Genomic DNA, 17,098 nt, shown 5'->3' with positions numbered 1-17,098 from the left:
ATCTGTAAGCTACCTCACCAACTCGTTCCAGAATCTTGAAGGGGCCAAAAAACCTAGGGATCAACTTGCCCCGAACACCAAACCGTTTCACACCCTTCATGGGTGAAACCCTAAGGAACACATGGTCACCAACCTGAAATTCCACGCTCCTGTGTTTCAGGTCTGAATAAATTTTCTGTCGACTCTGGGAAGCGAGCATATGCGCTCTAATCTTCTCAATCGCCTCATTGGTCTTCTGAACCATTTCAGGACCCAAATAACTTCTCTCACCCGTCTCGTCCCAATGGATAGGTGGTCTACACTTCCTCCCATACAACATATCATATGGAACCACTTCGATAGTCGCCTGATAACTATTGTTATACGAGAACTCAATCAAAGGAAGATACTTACTCCAAGATCCCCCAAAATCTAGCACACAGGCTCGCAACATGTCCTTCAATATCTGAATCGTCCTCTTGGACTGCCCATCCGTCTGAGGATGATAAGCGGTACTAAACCGTAATTGCATGCCCATAGCCTTCTGCAGACTCTCCCAAAACTTAGAAGTGAAGGTGGGGTCTCTGTCGGATACTATCGACCTCGGAGCCCCATGAAGTCGAACAATCTCCTTCACATACAACTCAGCGTACTTCTCCACAGTATAAGTTATCCTAACAAGCAAAAATTGGGCGGACTTGGTATACCTATCCACAATCACCCACACCGAGTCATGCTGTCCCACAGTCCTCGGCAAACCAACCACAAAGTCCATAGTGATATCCTCCCACTTCCATTCTGGGATCCCAAGAGGCTGCAGCAACCTTGCTGGCCTCTGATGCTCAGCCTTAACCTGCTGGCAAGTTAAGCACTTGGCCACATAATCCACCACATCCCTCTTCATGCCCGACCACCAATACAAAACTCTCAAGTCCTGGTACATCTTCGTCGTACCCGGGTGCAAAGAATAGGGAGTGGTATGCGATTCATCTAAGATCTCTCGTCAGATATCGGAATCCATCGAAACACAAATCCGGCCCTTGTACCTCAGTAACCCCATCTCTGAAATGGAAAAGCCCTTAGTCGCTTCGACTAAGACACTCTCTTTATGACCTCTCAACTGAGAATCTTTCCATTGTGCTTCCTTGATCCTCTCAAGGAGTGTAGACTGAAGAGTAATGTTGCACAACTGACCAACCACTAACTCTATACCTGCTCTGGTCATCTCCTCAGCTAACTTGTCGGATATCCGCCTCGAACTAAACAACTGTCCTGGGCCTTTCCGACTCAATGCATCAGCCACTACATTAGCCTTCCCAGGATGGTATAGGATATCACAATCATAATCCTTAACCAACTCCAGCCACCGTCTCTGGCGCATATTCAGGTCCTTTTGAGTAAATAAATACTTTAGGCTCTTATGGTTGGTGTATATCTCGCACTTCTCACCATAAAGATAATGTCTCCAAATCTTAAGTGCGAACACCACCGCTGCCAACTCCAAATCATGCGTAGGATATCTCTGCTCATATTCCTTTAACTGTCTCGATGCATAGGCTATCACCTTACCAGCTTGCATCAACACGCACCCCAAACCCTGTCTGGCTGCATCACAGTAAACCACAAACTTTTCATTCTCTGTCAGTAGGCTTAACACTGGCGCAGTGATCAGTCACCGCTTCAACTCCTTAAAACTGTTGTCACATCTGTCCGTCCAGACATACTTTGTCTTCTTCTTTGTCAGTTCTGTCAATGGCGTAGCTATTCTTGAGAACCCTTCAACAAACCGCCGATAATACCCTGCTAATCCCAAAAAGCTTCTCACTTCAGAAACATTGCTTGGTCTAGGCCAATCTCTGACTGCCTTAATCTTACTTGGGTCAACCAGAATCCCCTCCTTACTGACAATGTGGCCCAAAAATGTAACTTGTGGTAACCAGAACTCACACTTACTGAACTTTGCATATAACTTATGCTCCCTCAACCATTGTAGAACCAATCGCAGATGCTGCTCGTGCTCTGTCTCTGACTGAGAATACACCAGGATGTCGTCGATGAATAAAATCACAAACTTGTCCAGATAATCCTTGAAAACCCTATTCATCATGTCCATGAAGGCTGCTGGAGCATTGGTTAATCCAAAGGACATAACTAGGAATTCATAATGTCCATACCTCGTTCGGAAAGCAGTCTTTGGTATGTCCTCCTCTTTAATCCTTAACTGATGATAACCTGATCGGAGATCTATCTTGGAAAACATTGTTCTTCCCTGTAACAGGTCAAATAAATCGTCGATCATAGGCAGTGGATACTTGTTCTTAATGGTTAACTTGTTTAGCTCCCTGTAATCAATACATATCCTAAGGGATCCATCCTTCTTCTTAACGAACAACACTGGAGCACCCCATGGCGAGAAACTCGGTCTGATGAACCCCAAATCAAGTAACTCCTGCAACTGAATCTTCAACTCCTTTAACTTTGTTGGAGCCATTCTATAAGGTGTCCTAGATATTGGCTCCACTCCTGGTACCAACTCTATAACAAAGTCAATCTCCCGCTGCGGTGGCAACCCTGGAAAATCTGTTGGAAACAAATCCGGAATCTCACACGCCAATCTAGTCTCACCCGGCCCAACCGCAACCACCCTAGAGGTATCCACGACGCTCGGTAGGAATCCTATGCAACCTTCCTGCATCAGGTCTCTAGCCTTCAATGTTGAAATCATTGGTACTCGCGGTCCACTAACTGTCCCCACAAACACAAAGGGTACCTCCCCTTCTGGTTCAAAAGTCACCATTCTGTGCTTGCAATCAATCGTTGCCCCATACTTTGATAACCAATCCAATCCTAAAATCATATCGAAATCATCCATCTCTAACTCAATTAAATCAACAGACAGTCCCCTACCATCTACCTCTACTGGCAATGCTCTAATCCACTTCCTAGAGACTACCAGTTCTCCTGTTGGCAACAAGGTCTGAAATCCCCTAGCATACACACCACTAGGTCTACAAAGCTGGTCTATTACTCTAGCAGATACAAATGAATGGGTAGCCCCTGAATCAAACAATGCAGTATACAGAGAACCAGCACTAGAGATCTGACCTGTCACAACTGAGGGGCTAGCCTTCGCCTCAGTTTGTGTGAAAGTAAATACCCTGGCAGGAGCAAGGCTGTCACTCTGCTTCTGCTCCTCCTTCTTAACTTGAGGGCAATCCCTCTTCAGATGACTGGAACTCCCATTGATCCTGCACTCACCCTGATGTCGTCGCCTGCACTGCGAACACACTGGAAAACTCCTCCAGTTGTCATTGCCACCCTGACGGCCAGTGGAAGCACCTCGTGCCCTCCTATCTGAACTGGGAGGAACAAAGAAATCTGGGGCCTTCCTCTTCTGCTCACTAGAACCACCACCACAACTGAATCCAACAAAAGGAGGCACTGTCCTCCTAACATTGCGCCTAACAACGCTTTCCTTCAAAATCTGATCTTCGGTCCTCTCAGCTGTAAGGGCCTTGTCCACTACCTGGCCATAAGTGGTAGTCTCTGGATCCAAGGTAATATTCACATCACGGGCGATCATAATGTTTAACCCCCACACAAACCTGTCCCTTCTTGCCGCATCAGTCGACACTAAATCTGGCGCAAACTTCGCCAATCTGTCAAACTTTATAGCATACTCTGTCACTGTCGATCGGTTCTGAGTCAGGTTGATAAACTCATCAACCTTCGCAGCTCGGACTGCCACACTGTAATATTTCTCATTGAAGATATTCTTGAATTCTTCCCAGGTCATAACTGCCATGTTCCTTCGTTGAACCACAACATCCCACCAGATGCGGGCATCCTCTCTGAACATATAAATGGCACAGGTAACCCTCTCGTTTCCCTTAACCCTCATGAAATCCAGGATAGAGGAAACCATATTCATCCAATGCTCTGCCCGCAGTGGGTCTGGTCCACCCTCAAAGGTGGGAGGATGCTGCTTTCTGAATCTTTCATACAGAGGTTCCCACTTGTTCTCAACCACAGGCTGGACTGGCACTGTCACTGCACTCTGCTGAATTGGCAGCCCAGTAACCTGTGGAGGGGCCTGCTACCTCAACTGACGAAGCTTTTCTTCTATTCTCTGCAACCTTGCTTCCATTTCAGCAAACATCTCTTGCCAATTCCGTGGGGTAGGTGGAGGGCCCTGACCCTGATTGTCATCCTCGGCCCGACTGCCGCGGAGTCTAGATGATTGCCGAGGCATCACAACTATATGTCTGCAATCAATGATGCCGCTCATCAGGCATGATAACAAAGTCCAATACCACCTCCCAATCACAACAGCCAACCATGAACAACAATCCAGATAACATACAAATATCATATAACACACAACGGGCCATGCCCTGGCATCACGCATATGTTAACTCATTCATCATGCTCTATATGAAACAAGCAGGCAAACAAGGCATTCAAGTAAATATTTAAGCATATTAAGCAACCATACCAACCAACCCTGAGTCGAGCTTGTCACTGACAGGGAGCGTACATGTTTGGTCAATCTCCAGAACCAATAAACCTTGGCTCGCTCTGATACCAAGTTGTAACGCCCTACCTCCTTAGAGTCATTACTAAGTGAGTTTAAAAACGTGCATTCAACTCGCTAATCGAGGTTTTAAGTCAAATAGTGTAATTAAGCCATAAACAGAGGAGAAACTTTAGAAATAACTCCATTTCATTGAAATTCATAAAAGTTTAACACTTAGGATCCCAAAATACAGTTTAGAAATATTTACAACATATAAATTGAACCAAGTCGACTAAACGACAAATCTAAGTTTATTTACAATCATCTCCCAAAAATCCACTGGCTATGGCAGTTAGGCGGGCCAAACATGTACACGCCGCTTCATGCCTGCTATACTCATGGTTGGTTGGCTTTCTCCTTGCCCTTACCTGCACCACAGAGCATCTGTGAGCCGAAGCCCAGCAAGAAAACCTACAAATAGATAACATATGAAAAACATACACCAAGTATATAAACTGGCCATCAATAGGCTAAACATATACGGCCTAGCTGTCCTAGGTGCCTTACCAGACCCTGGGTTCGCGGTCCACACCGTGAGGATATCCTAGGTATCCTTTAGGGACTCGCCTTGGCAACTCACACTCCACGTGCTCAACGCTGCTCCCGGTCCCTTGCCGTACTCGGCTTTGCACTCAACGTGCCTAACGCCGTTTCCGGCCCCTGCAGACCTCGGCCTACAACGTTACCGGCTCTTGCTGATCATTCACATAATTGCATTCATAACATAATAAACAAGTACTAAATACTAGCAAATTCAATCAAAGGGCTACGCCCTGCAATTCAAACACATTGGGCTCAGCCCTACATACAAGCTCTATGGAAACAAGGGTTTTCTTACCTGTAACTCGAACTTCCCAAGCACCGCGATCATGAGCACAGTCCTCTAACCCGAGCCTAGAAGAAAACCTAGTCAGAACGCATGATAAATGATTCCATTAATATTCGAGCAACGGTTTTCAGATATAATTCTAGCTTCTGGGACATCGAATTCCACCAAACACGGTGGTGGAGTCGATCCCGAGCACCCTAGGTTAGATTCCCGCGCTTAAAACCTCTATTCAGCCAAAATTTCCCTTTTGAGCCGCGGCCCTAAGAACTGGCGCCGCAGCCCGCCCCCAAAACAGAGGCTAAAACCTCTCTGACGCCCATTTGAGCCGCGGCCCTGCCCTATGGCGCTGCGGCGCTCCCCAGAGGCAGAGCCTCCCTGGCTCATCAGCTTCGTAGGGCCGCAACACTCAAGAACAGAGCCGCGGTCCAACCCTTCGAGCCCAGAAAATAACACCATTTTCACCTCAGAAATCAGTCCAATTATCCCCAAAATCAAACCAACAATCCTAACTAATTATCACAATGGTTATACCATAGATTCAACAACAAAACCCAACAAAGAACTCAAGCCAAAACCTTATAAAAATCAGAGTTGAATCCTCATCCCTCCAACATGCAAAACTCTAATATTCAACCTTAAAACCAGCTACAAATTAACACAGTTCCACATATTAGGAGCTTACCTTGATGAGTTATATTTCTGTGTAGATTCTCTAAGCTCCAAGCTTTAATTCCCCAAAGTCCCAACTTGAAACTCTGAATTTTCCTAGCTCATTTCCTCAAGTTTTCCCCCTTAGTGTGGTTTTGAGAATAAAGAGGGTGAATGGCAGAAGCTAAAGTCGGTTTCTCCAAGTTTCCCAATATTTCCTTTGTTTTTTTTTATTCAACTTAAGCTTATATGGTTACCTCAAGGCTCGGCGTACCAAAACGTCCCTAAGGGTAAAATGGTAAATTTCCCCAATATTGCCTCCTACACATTCTAACCTCAAATATATCTCAAAATATTTATTTCTATAACCCAATAACCCCATAAAATATCCCATACCCAGAATACCCCTCGACCCGCTCCGGGTCGAATTCTCAACCCCGTTGTGACTTTCCGGCTAACTGCTCCCTCGGACTGTCTCGAATCATGCTACACAGATATGTCACATACATATCATGTTTATCACAATTATACCCCCAACGGGCTAAAATCACAAACATACCCTAATATCCAAAGGGGGCCCACATGCATATTTAATTCAACTAAACATGCATCTCTATCACATATTCACATAAATTCATATATTAAAGCAGTGATTCACTTATTGCCCTCCAGACACACTAATCAAGGCCCTAAGCCTTATTAGCAAATTCGGGTCGTTACATACACTTCCTTCCATATAGCATCTCGTATGGAGCTACTCCAATCTTCGATTGATAACAGTTATTGTACGAAAATTCAATCAACGGGAGATACTTAGTCCAAGACCCCTCGAAATCCAGTACGCATGCTCTAAGCATGTCCTCCAGTATCTAAATCGTCCTCTCAGAGTGCCTGTCTATTTAAGGATGAAATATTGTATTGAATTCAACTGAGTCCCGATCCGACAATATAGATTTTGGAACCCCATGGAGACGTACAATCTCCCTCACTTACAACTATGTATATTGGTCCACATTATAGTTTGGTATATATGTCCACTATCACCCATATTAAGTCATGTTGCCCCACTGTCCCGGGCAAGCCTCCCATAAAATCCATAGTAATATCTTCCCATTTCCACTCGGGAATACCTAAAGGCTTGAACAACCCTGTTGACTGCTAGTGCTCAGCCTTTACCTGCTGACAGGTTAAACACTTCGCTACATAGTCGACCACGTCCTTCTGTTGGGGTTTTATGCCCTAATTAAAACTCAAATTCTTTGCAATCTCATTTTATTATCAATAAAAGAATAAAAATCATTTTTTTACTTGGTTAATCACTTTGCTCACATGTTTTATTTTCATGATTATTTGTTTAATATAAACTTCTATTAAATCTCGAGCATATAGCTAATCTTATTTATAGTGACGTAATTATAGTGGAATATAAATATGATTATATGTTCAAAATAAGTTAGTCCTATGATTAGTCAGTGCACCGGATTTATACTGACTTGCCAAACTACGATATGATCTACTTACACATTGCAGTGTTATGTTATTTCCAGAACATTAGCAAAGTAGATAAGATCGGATGTATTTGTTACATCGGACAGGACCGATATTGACAGTTGATAAGATATATAAACATACTGTTATTATCTATTCTAGTCATATCATATAGTTGACCATAGGTCAATTCAATCTCAATTCTGAGTGGTTAATATTTTAACTGATTGTATTATTTGAGTTCTTTGACTTGTTCGTTACCAGCTTACCCTACGGACTAGCCCATACTAACATCTTGGGAACTCAGTAGTATAATTGAGTGGGAGTGTTAATCATAGATATGAACATCTATAGCTTCTGATGAAGAAGTGAAACGATGGTTTCCTTTTAGTTTGGTTCAAGGTGTTAAATGATAGAGATCTCATTTCAGTAATTAAATTAGTTTACTGAAATATTATTTACAAGGAACTAAGTGTTTTAAGGATAAAATACAATGAGAGGTAAAACGATATTTTAGTCCTATCTCATTGTAGACCGTATATAGAGGATTGTGTGACAATTATGGTTGTAACAATGGATAATTAATAAATTATCTATATTTGTTATAGAGCGTTCTGTGAATTCAAGAGTACAATTCCGAGTCTATAGTGGAGTCACGAGGAATTAATAAATTAGTAAATTTATTTGTTAGATTTATGATAACTTATTGGAGCTTGATTTCATAGGCCTATGGTCCCCATTGTACCTTGGATAAAATCATCTAGATAGTCTCAATTAATTGATTTAATTATCAATTAGAATCATTAAAGTTAACCAGGTCAATTTTGAATAATTTCACAGAGTTGTGTAATTTTGATAAGAAAAGAGAAATTATGGCAGATTTATTAATTAAGATAAATTGGTATCTAAATTAATAAATAAGTTTAAATCAAGGTTCAAATTATAAATAATTAATTTGTTAAATGATTTAAATAATTATTTAATTAATTAAATCAACAGTAAATAAAACATGCCTAGTTTTTAAGTCCAATGGGCTTATAATCAAATGAGAAATTTCAAGGGCCTAAAGCCCATGATAATTTCGATCTAGGGCTTTAAAATAGCTATTATTTTATTGATTTTTTAATTAAATTAAATGACCTAATTGAGTCTATACAAGGAGTGCTTAGAGAGAAGTCAAAACATAAGTTTAATCACTGGTTTTCTGATAGTTTTAGATTCTCTCTAAATACAAGTCATTTTCTAAGCCTCTTTGATTATTTTCTCTTCTTCTTCTCTGTATCCATCTCATGTGTTGAGAATTTCTCACACTAGTCTAGGTGATTCTAAGGATACATTGGAAAACTGTGAAGAAAATAGAAGATCGGTTTAGTTTCTTGATAATACTCTGCGACAGAGAGGATACAAGAGTTAGAGAAACTGAAGGAATGACTCTTTCATTCAGCTGTGTATACTGTAAGTATTCTATTATTTGTTTCTCTTTGAATTCAATTTTAGAAACATGTTTTAGGTTTTCTTGTATTAATTTGTTTAATATTAGATATACATGAAAATAAATAAAGATCATGTATAAGTTTTCCTAACAACTGGCCTCAGAGCCTTTGGTAATCTTTATTTTCATGCATGAACATGTTTAAAATTGGAGTATTTGATATGTTTGAATAATTGGATGGTTTTCATGTTTTTATGAAGCATATTGATTTTATGTAAATTTTAGCAATTTTTTTAGGTCAGTTTGTAGTGTTTTCTATGCTATTAATTTTTATATATGCTTTATTTTGTGTAAAACATGGTAAAAATTAATTAGAAAATGGTTTTGGTTTGAAAAATTGCATAAAAAAATTTTCCGAATTTTTTTTCTTCTAGCGTGCACACACGCGCGTGCACACCAGGTAGCCCACCCAGCCATTCGTGTGCGCCCCTCGGCCATCTCCTCCTGCACGCGCGCGTTCCCTGTAGCCAGGCATTTCAGGTGAACAGTACCCGAAACGGGTACTGTTCATCCAATTTTTAAAATTTTTTTAAATTAAAGAAAAATAAATTCGTGGAAATAAATTATTTATAATCAAAGCCAAAAAAATATCAGATTTGTTTTGTATTTAAAATTGTTTTATAAAAATAAGACATTTTTGTTAGTTGAGATTTAAATAATTAGATATTTTCTACAAAGATTCAAATTCAAATTTAAAAATAGACTAACAACTTAATTTTAAATCTTTTAATATATTAAAATATTAGAATTATGATATCAGATATTGAAGATATTTTCATTTAAATTCTTGATTTTTTTTTATTAAATCTTTATTTGAAAATATAAATATCTTTTTTATTTTATAGTTTTTAATATTTAAACTATTTGAAATTTGAATATTGTTAGTTATATATTTTTATGGATATTTGAATTTGTTTAACTATTTTGAGATATTTTAGGGTTGTTATAACTATTTATATTTTATTTTTTTAAATGGTTAAAATATTAGCTAATAGTTGTAACAACACAAGATATTTTTGGAAAATAGTTAAGATATTGATTTTAAAATTTAAAATTGGTTAAATTTTGAAAAATATCAATTTTTTTTTCAGCCAATTAATAAAATATTTTTTAATAAATGGGATTTAAATTAACTTTGGTTAATTGTTGATAAATCTTATTTAAATTAAATTAATTAATTTTTTTTATCAAATTAACCTAAAACCATGTTGATTATTAATAAATGAAATTTAAATTAACTATTGTTAATTGTTGATAAATTTCATTTAAATTGACTTATTTTTGTAAAAAAATTAATTAATTTGAATTTTTTTTATAAATTCTAGATAATTAATTGTTGTATTTTTTGCAAATAAAATAAATTGTGATATTTTTGCATAAATTCATAGAATTGCTCATATAGTAACATGATTAGGTACATCCAATTATAACATGTCCGTTTGCACTATATGTGGTATGTTTGCAATTGGGCTTAGATGCATATAGTGGCCCATATGTTTGTTAGATATATGGTATTTTGCCAAATAAAATATTCATAAAATGATAAGTTTTATTTGGGCCCATTAGAAAATGTAAAGTTTAAATTTCTCTCTTGTGGGTGATTCCACTTGTGAATTCTCATTTGCTTTGCATGACTATAGTAGGCCTAATCAATTAATAACAATTAATAAAACGAGGGTTTAAATTATGGAAGATATTGTGCCTCTGTAATGGGAACGACATACTGGACCCAGCCCTCCTCCATACAAGTCTAATTGTTAATGCCCATTTACCTGAGTTGGACTTAATTGTATAGGTTCATTATATTAGTTAAACCTAAATATTGATTAGCAAAAAATTAATTCAAAATTAATTGAATTTGTTTCAATGTGACACTTTAGAATTAATAAGAAAAAAAATTTTAATCTGTTTATTTTTTTTTTGGGAAAACCATAGTCATTAATTTTCTAAAAATAAATAATAAAAATACTATTTTTAATTTTATAATGAGCTTATTTTAAGAATTTTATTTGATCTCCACCGTTGGTTTAACATAGTCAATAGCTTAATGGGGCCTCGAGGCGCTTTGATTCGTCCCCCTACGGAAGGTGTTCATTAGTTATTTTGACAAGGTTAGATTTCGAAAAATAGATAATTATAGGTCAAATTCTACTAGACTCACCCCTACGGTGACTACTAGGACTAAATCTATGATTATTGAAACCGTGGGTCTAGCTCATAAAATAAGAGATTTTGTTTTCTTATTTTGATTGAATAGTAGGTTGTTAATAGTGATGTCCATTATTAAATGAGTTTACAACTCTATTTAACTAGTGATATTTTTTACTCTCGCCGACCGGGACAAGGATATCATATATTAGTTAAAAACCTAAAGAAATAGAGATATGATTGTTTTTGCTATTTTTTCTCATATCTTACATATTTTTGGTATATGTTGTGCTATTTATTGAAATTTGTGTGAATAGAAGTTTTATTGAGCAAATGTGATTGATTTCTATTTTATTGGTAATTTTTAGTATAATTATGGTTGTGTCTACTCTCATCCTTTCTCAACTTTCGATGGAGAAACTCATTGGAGAAAACTTCCTTAAATGGAAGAAAAACATCAACATTGTGTTGATTGGTGACAACTCCAACTTCGTCATGACTGAGGAATCCCCGGAAGTTCCAGCTGAAGGAGCTACCAAGTTTGTGAGGGACAAGTATGAGCGCTCGCAGGCGGCTAACAACAAGGCGTGGTACTACATGTTGACTAGTATGGTCGACACTCTCAAGACAAAGATGGAGAATGTCGAGACAGCCTACGAAATCATGGATCAGCTCCAAGACATGTTTGGTGCCAAGTCAGCGCAGACTCGTTTTGAGGCCACCAAGAAATATGCCAATGCTCGAATGACACCTTCTCAACATGTTCGTGATCACCTGATCAAGATGACAAACTACTTTCAGGAAGCTGAATTGCATGGAGCCATAATAGATGAGGAAACTCAAGTTGGCTTAATCCTTAACAGTCTTTCTCCAGCTTTCCTTCCATTCACCACCAACTATGTGTTGAATAAACTCAACTATGGTCTGACGCAGCTCAGGAATGAGCTTCATACTTTTGAGTCTATCATGGGTGGACCTAGTAAGGGAGGAGAAAAGAAGACAACTACTACTACTGCTGCTGATCTAGCTAAGGCTGAAGCTAACCAAGCTTCGTCTTCGAAAGCTAGAAACAAGAGGAAAGGTGGGCAAAGCAACAACCCAAGCCTGCAAAGGCGAGTGCACAACCAAGTCCACAAACGCCTAAGAGAAGGGGCATTGGAAACATGATTGCCCCAAGTTTCTAGCAGATAAAAACAAAGGTAATTATTATAGTTCATTTATCTTGGAAACATGTGTTTTAGAGAATGATAACTCTTTTTGGATTATTGATTCTGGATCTACTAACCATGTTTGTAACTCTTTACAGCTTCTTGAATCGTGGGAGGAAGTGAACGAAGGTGGCTTAAAGCTTAGAGTTGGGAACTGAGCATTCGTTGCGGTTCAAGCTAGAGGAAGAGCTCGTCTGAAGTTCGGAAATAAATTTTTAATTTTAAAAGATGTATTTTTTATTCCGGATTTTAGTAGAAATTTAATTTCAGTTTCCATGTTGCAATTAGAATGATTTGTTATGACTTTCACAAGTTTTAATATATCTATTTCTTTCAATGGATCACAATTGTGTATTGCATGTTTGGAAAACAGGCTTTATATTTTTTGACCTAACGAACCCCATGCTCTTAATAATGATTTATTCAAAGTAGCTAAACCTAGGACCAATAAACATCAAAAGACTGATAACAATAATATGACGTATTTATGGCACTTGAGACTAGGTCACATTGGCTATGATAGGATTCAAAGACTTACAAAGGACGAACCTTTGAGGGAACTCACCTTAGGTGAATTACCTGTCTGTGAATCTTGTCTAGAAGGCAAACTGACCAAGCGTCCATTCTCTGCAAAGGGTGATAGGGCCAAAGAACCACTTGGTCTTGTGCATTCAGATGTTTGTGGACCTTTGAATATACAAGCCAGGGGTGGTTTTGAGTATTTCGTCACTTTCATTGACGATTACTCTAGATACTGATGTCTTTATTTAATGCATAGGAAATCATAAACATTTTCAAAGTTTCAGGAATTCCTAGCAATGGCTCAGAACCAATTAGGTAAAACATTAAAGATCTTGCGATCTGACAGGGGTGGAAAATATTTGGATATGCAGTTCCAAGATCATTTAACTGAACTTGGGATTTTATCACAACTTACTGCCCTAGGTACTCCGTAGCAAAATGGTGTAGCGGAACGCCGAAACAGAACTTTATTGGAAATGGTTAGATGCATGCTTAGTTACTCAACTCTACCAACTTCGTTCTAGGGACATGCAATTGAAACCGCGAACGAAATTCTCAATGTCGTGCCGTCTAAATCAATCCCCAAAACACCTTTAGAACGCTGGAATGGTCGTGAACCTAGTTTACACCATTATAGAATCTGCGGGTGTCCTGCTCACGTCTTGAGGAAAAAAGAAGGGAAAGCTAGAACCGCGAACTGAAGTTTGCATGTTTGTTGGCTATACTAAAGGTACTCGGGGTGGAATTTTTTATAGTCATTCAGAAAATAAAGTGTTTACTTCTACAAATGCTACTTTTCTAGAAAATGACTGTCTAGAACTTTAAACCTCACAGCAAAGTAGTTTTAGAGGAGATGGTTAAAGAATTGACTCCAACCAATGTTCTATCTTCATCAACACGAGTTGATGATGAAATTCCCACTCTTCACGTCCAACCAACACAAGTCGATTTAAATGAATAAAGTACCACTGTTCCTGAGCAAATAGTCACAGAGCCTCGTCGTAGTGGGAGGGTTTCTAGGAACCCAGTTCGCTATGGTTTGGATGGTGAAACCAATATGGTTGTTGGTGACACTAGTGATGATGATCCGTTATCTTTCAAACAGGCAATGGCTAGCCCTGAAAAGGAACTATGGCTCGAAGCCATGAAACAGGAAATGCATGTACTCAAATTCCGTCTAGCACCTAGTGACTTTAGGGCCATTAGGTGCTAGTGGATCTACAAGAAGAAACGAGGTGTTGATGGAAATATCGAGACTTATAAATCTCGATTAGTGGCAAAGGGTTATACCCAAAGAGAATGTGTGGACTATGAGGAAACTTTTAGTCCGGTAGCCATGCTCAAATCCATTCGCATCCTCCTATCCATAGCAGCCGCTCTCGACTATGAGATTTGGAAAATGGACGTCAAGACAGCTTTTCTTAATGGAAAGCTTGATGAAGTCATTTATATGGATCATCCAGAAGGATTTAAAGTATCTGGACAAGAAGGAAAAGTTTGCAAGTTGAATAGGTCCATCTATGGACTTAAGCAAGCTTCTCGTTCCTGGAATATTAGGTTTGATGAAATAATCAAGACCTATGGCTTTGAACAAAATATTGATGAGCCCTGTGTTTACCAACTGAAGGCAAATCAAATAGTGGTATTCCTGGTTCTTTATGTAGATGATATCTTACTCATTGGAAACAATGTTAAGAAATTATCAGATGTGAAGAATTGGCTGAGCACTCAATTCCAGATGAAGGATTTGGGTGAAGCAAGTTATGTTCTAGGTATCCAGATCATCAGGGATAGAAAGAACAGACTCTTAGCTCTATCTCAAGCAACTTACATAGATAAAGTGCTTGAACGTTTCTCAATGACAAATTCCAAGAAAGGACGTCTACTGTCTCACCATGGAATTCATCTTTCAAAGAAGCAGTCTCCCCAGACTCCTGAAGAGGAAGATGCAATGAGAAAAGTTCCTTACGCATTGTAGTTGGAAGTCTGATGTATGCCATGTTGTGTACTAGACCAGATATCTGCTATGCAGTGGGAGTAGTGAGCAGGTATCAGTCAAACCCAGGACCGGAACATTGGATAGCAGTTAAGCATATCCTGAAGTATTTGAGACGGACTAGGGATTGTATGTTAGTCTACAAGGGTGGTGTTCTGAACCCTGAAGGCTACACCAATTCAGATTTTTAGACTGATGTCGATGACTAAAGAAGTTCTATTCGGATCTTGGTGTTATTCTAGAAATGGATAAACCGCTTGTGTTGTTTTGTGACAATACAGGAGCGATAGCCAACTCGAAAGAACCTCGAAGTCACAAGAGGAGTAAGCATATAGAAAGGAAGTATCACATTATTCGAGAATATGTGGCCAGGGGAGATGTGAAGGTTATGAAGATTGCAACTGAAGACAATCTTGCAGATTTGTTTACAAAGACAATACCAGAAACTACATTTGATAAGCATATCAAGGAAATGAGATTAGTAGAATTAAGGCATTAGTTTCAATTAGTGCAAGTGGGAGTTTGTGGGGGGTTTTATACCCTAATTAAAACCCAAATTCTTTGTAATCTCATTTTATTATCAATAAAAGAATAGAAATCATTTTTTGACTTGGTTAATCACTTTGCTCACATGTTTTATTTTCATGATTATTTGTTTAATACAAACTTCTATTAAATCCCGAACATATAGCTAATCTTATTTATAGTGACGTAATCACAGTGGAATATAAATATGATTATATGTTCAAAATAAGTTAGTCCTATGATTAGTCAGTGCACCAGATTTACACTGACTTGCCAATCTACGATATGATCTACTTACACATTATAGTGTTATGTTCTTTCCAGAACATTAGCAAAGTAGATAAGATCGGATGTATTTGTTACATCGGACATGACTGATATTGACAGTTGATAAGATAAGTAAATATATTGTTATTATCTATTCTAGTCATATCATATAGTTTACCATAGATCAATTCAATCTCAATTCTGAGTGGTTAATATTCTAACTGATTGTATTATTTGAGTTCTTTGACTTGTTCGTTACCAGCTTACCCTACGGACTAGCCCATACTTACATCTTGGGAACTCTGTAGTATAATTGAGTGGGAGTGTTAATAATAGATATGAACATCTATAGCTTCTGATGAAGAAGTGAAATGATGGTTTCCTTTTAGTTTGGTTCAAGGTGTTAAATGATAGAGATCTCATTTCAGTAATAAAATTAGTTTACTGAAATATCATTTACAAGGAACTAAGTGTTTTAAGGATAAAATACAATGAGGGGTAAAATGGTATTTTAGTCCTATCACATTGTAGACCGTCTATAGAGGATTGAGTGACAATTATGGTTATAACAATGGATAATTAATAGCGTATCTATATTTGTTATAGAGCGTTCTATGAATTCTAGAGTGCAATTCCGAGTTTATAGTGGAGTCACGAGGAATTAATAAGTTAGTAAATTTATTTGTTAGATTTATGATAACTTATTGGAGCTTGCTTTCATAGGCCCACGGTCCCCATTGTACCTTGGATAAAATCATCTAGATAGTCTCAATTAATTGATTTAATTATCAATTAGAATTATCAAAGTTGACCATGTCAATTTTGGATAGTTTCACAGAGTTGTGTAATTTTGAGAAGAAAAGAGAAATTATGGCAGATTTATTAATTAAGATAAATTGGTATCTAAATTAATAAATAAGTTTAAATCAAGGTTAAAATTATAAATAATTAATTTGGTAAAGGATTTAAATAATTATTTAATTAATTAAATCAATAGAAAATAATACGTGCCTTGTTTTTAAGTCCAATGGGCTTATAATCAAATGGGAAATTTTACGGGCGTAAAGCCCATGATAATTTCGACCTAGGGATTTAAAATGGCTATTATTTTAATGATTTTTTAATTAAATTAAATGGTCTAATTGAGTCTATAAAAGGAGTGCTTAGAGAGAAGTCAAAACATAAGTTTAATCATTGGTTTTCTGATAGTTTTAGATTCTCTCTAAACACAAGTCCTTTCTAAACATAAGTCCTTTTCTAAGCCTCTTTGATTATTTTCTCTTCTTCTTCTTCTCTGTATCTCATGTGTTGAGAATTGCCCACACTAGTCTAGGTGATTCTAAGGATACATTGGAAGGCTTTGAAGAAAATAGAAGATCGGTTCAGTTTCTTGATAATACTCTGCGACAGAGAGGATACA

The sequence above is a fragment of the Humulus lupulus genome, chromosome 7 (assembly GCF_963169125.1).
Source record: "Humulus lupulus chromosome 7, drHumLupu1.1, whole genome shotgun sequence".
Lineage (NCBI taxonomy): Eukaryota > Viridiplantae > Streptophyta > Magnoliopsida > Rosales > Cannabaceae > Humulus > Humulus lupulus.
Note: the sequence above shows the minus strand (reverse complement) of the source record.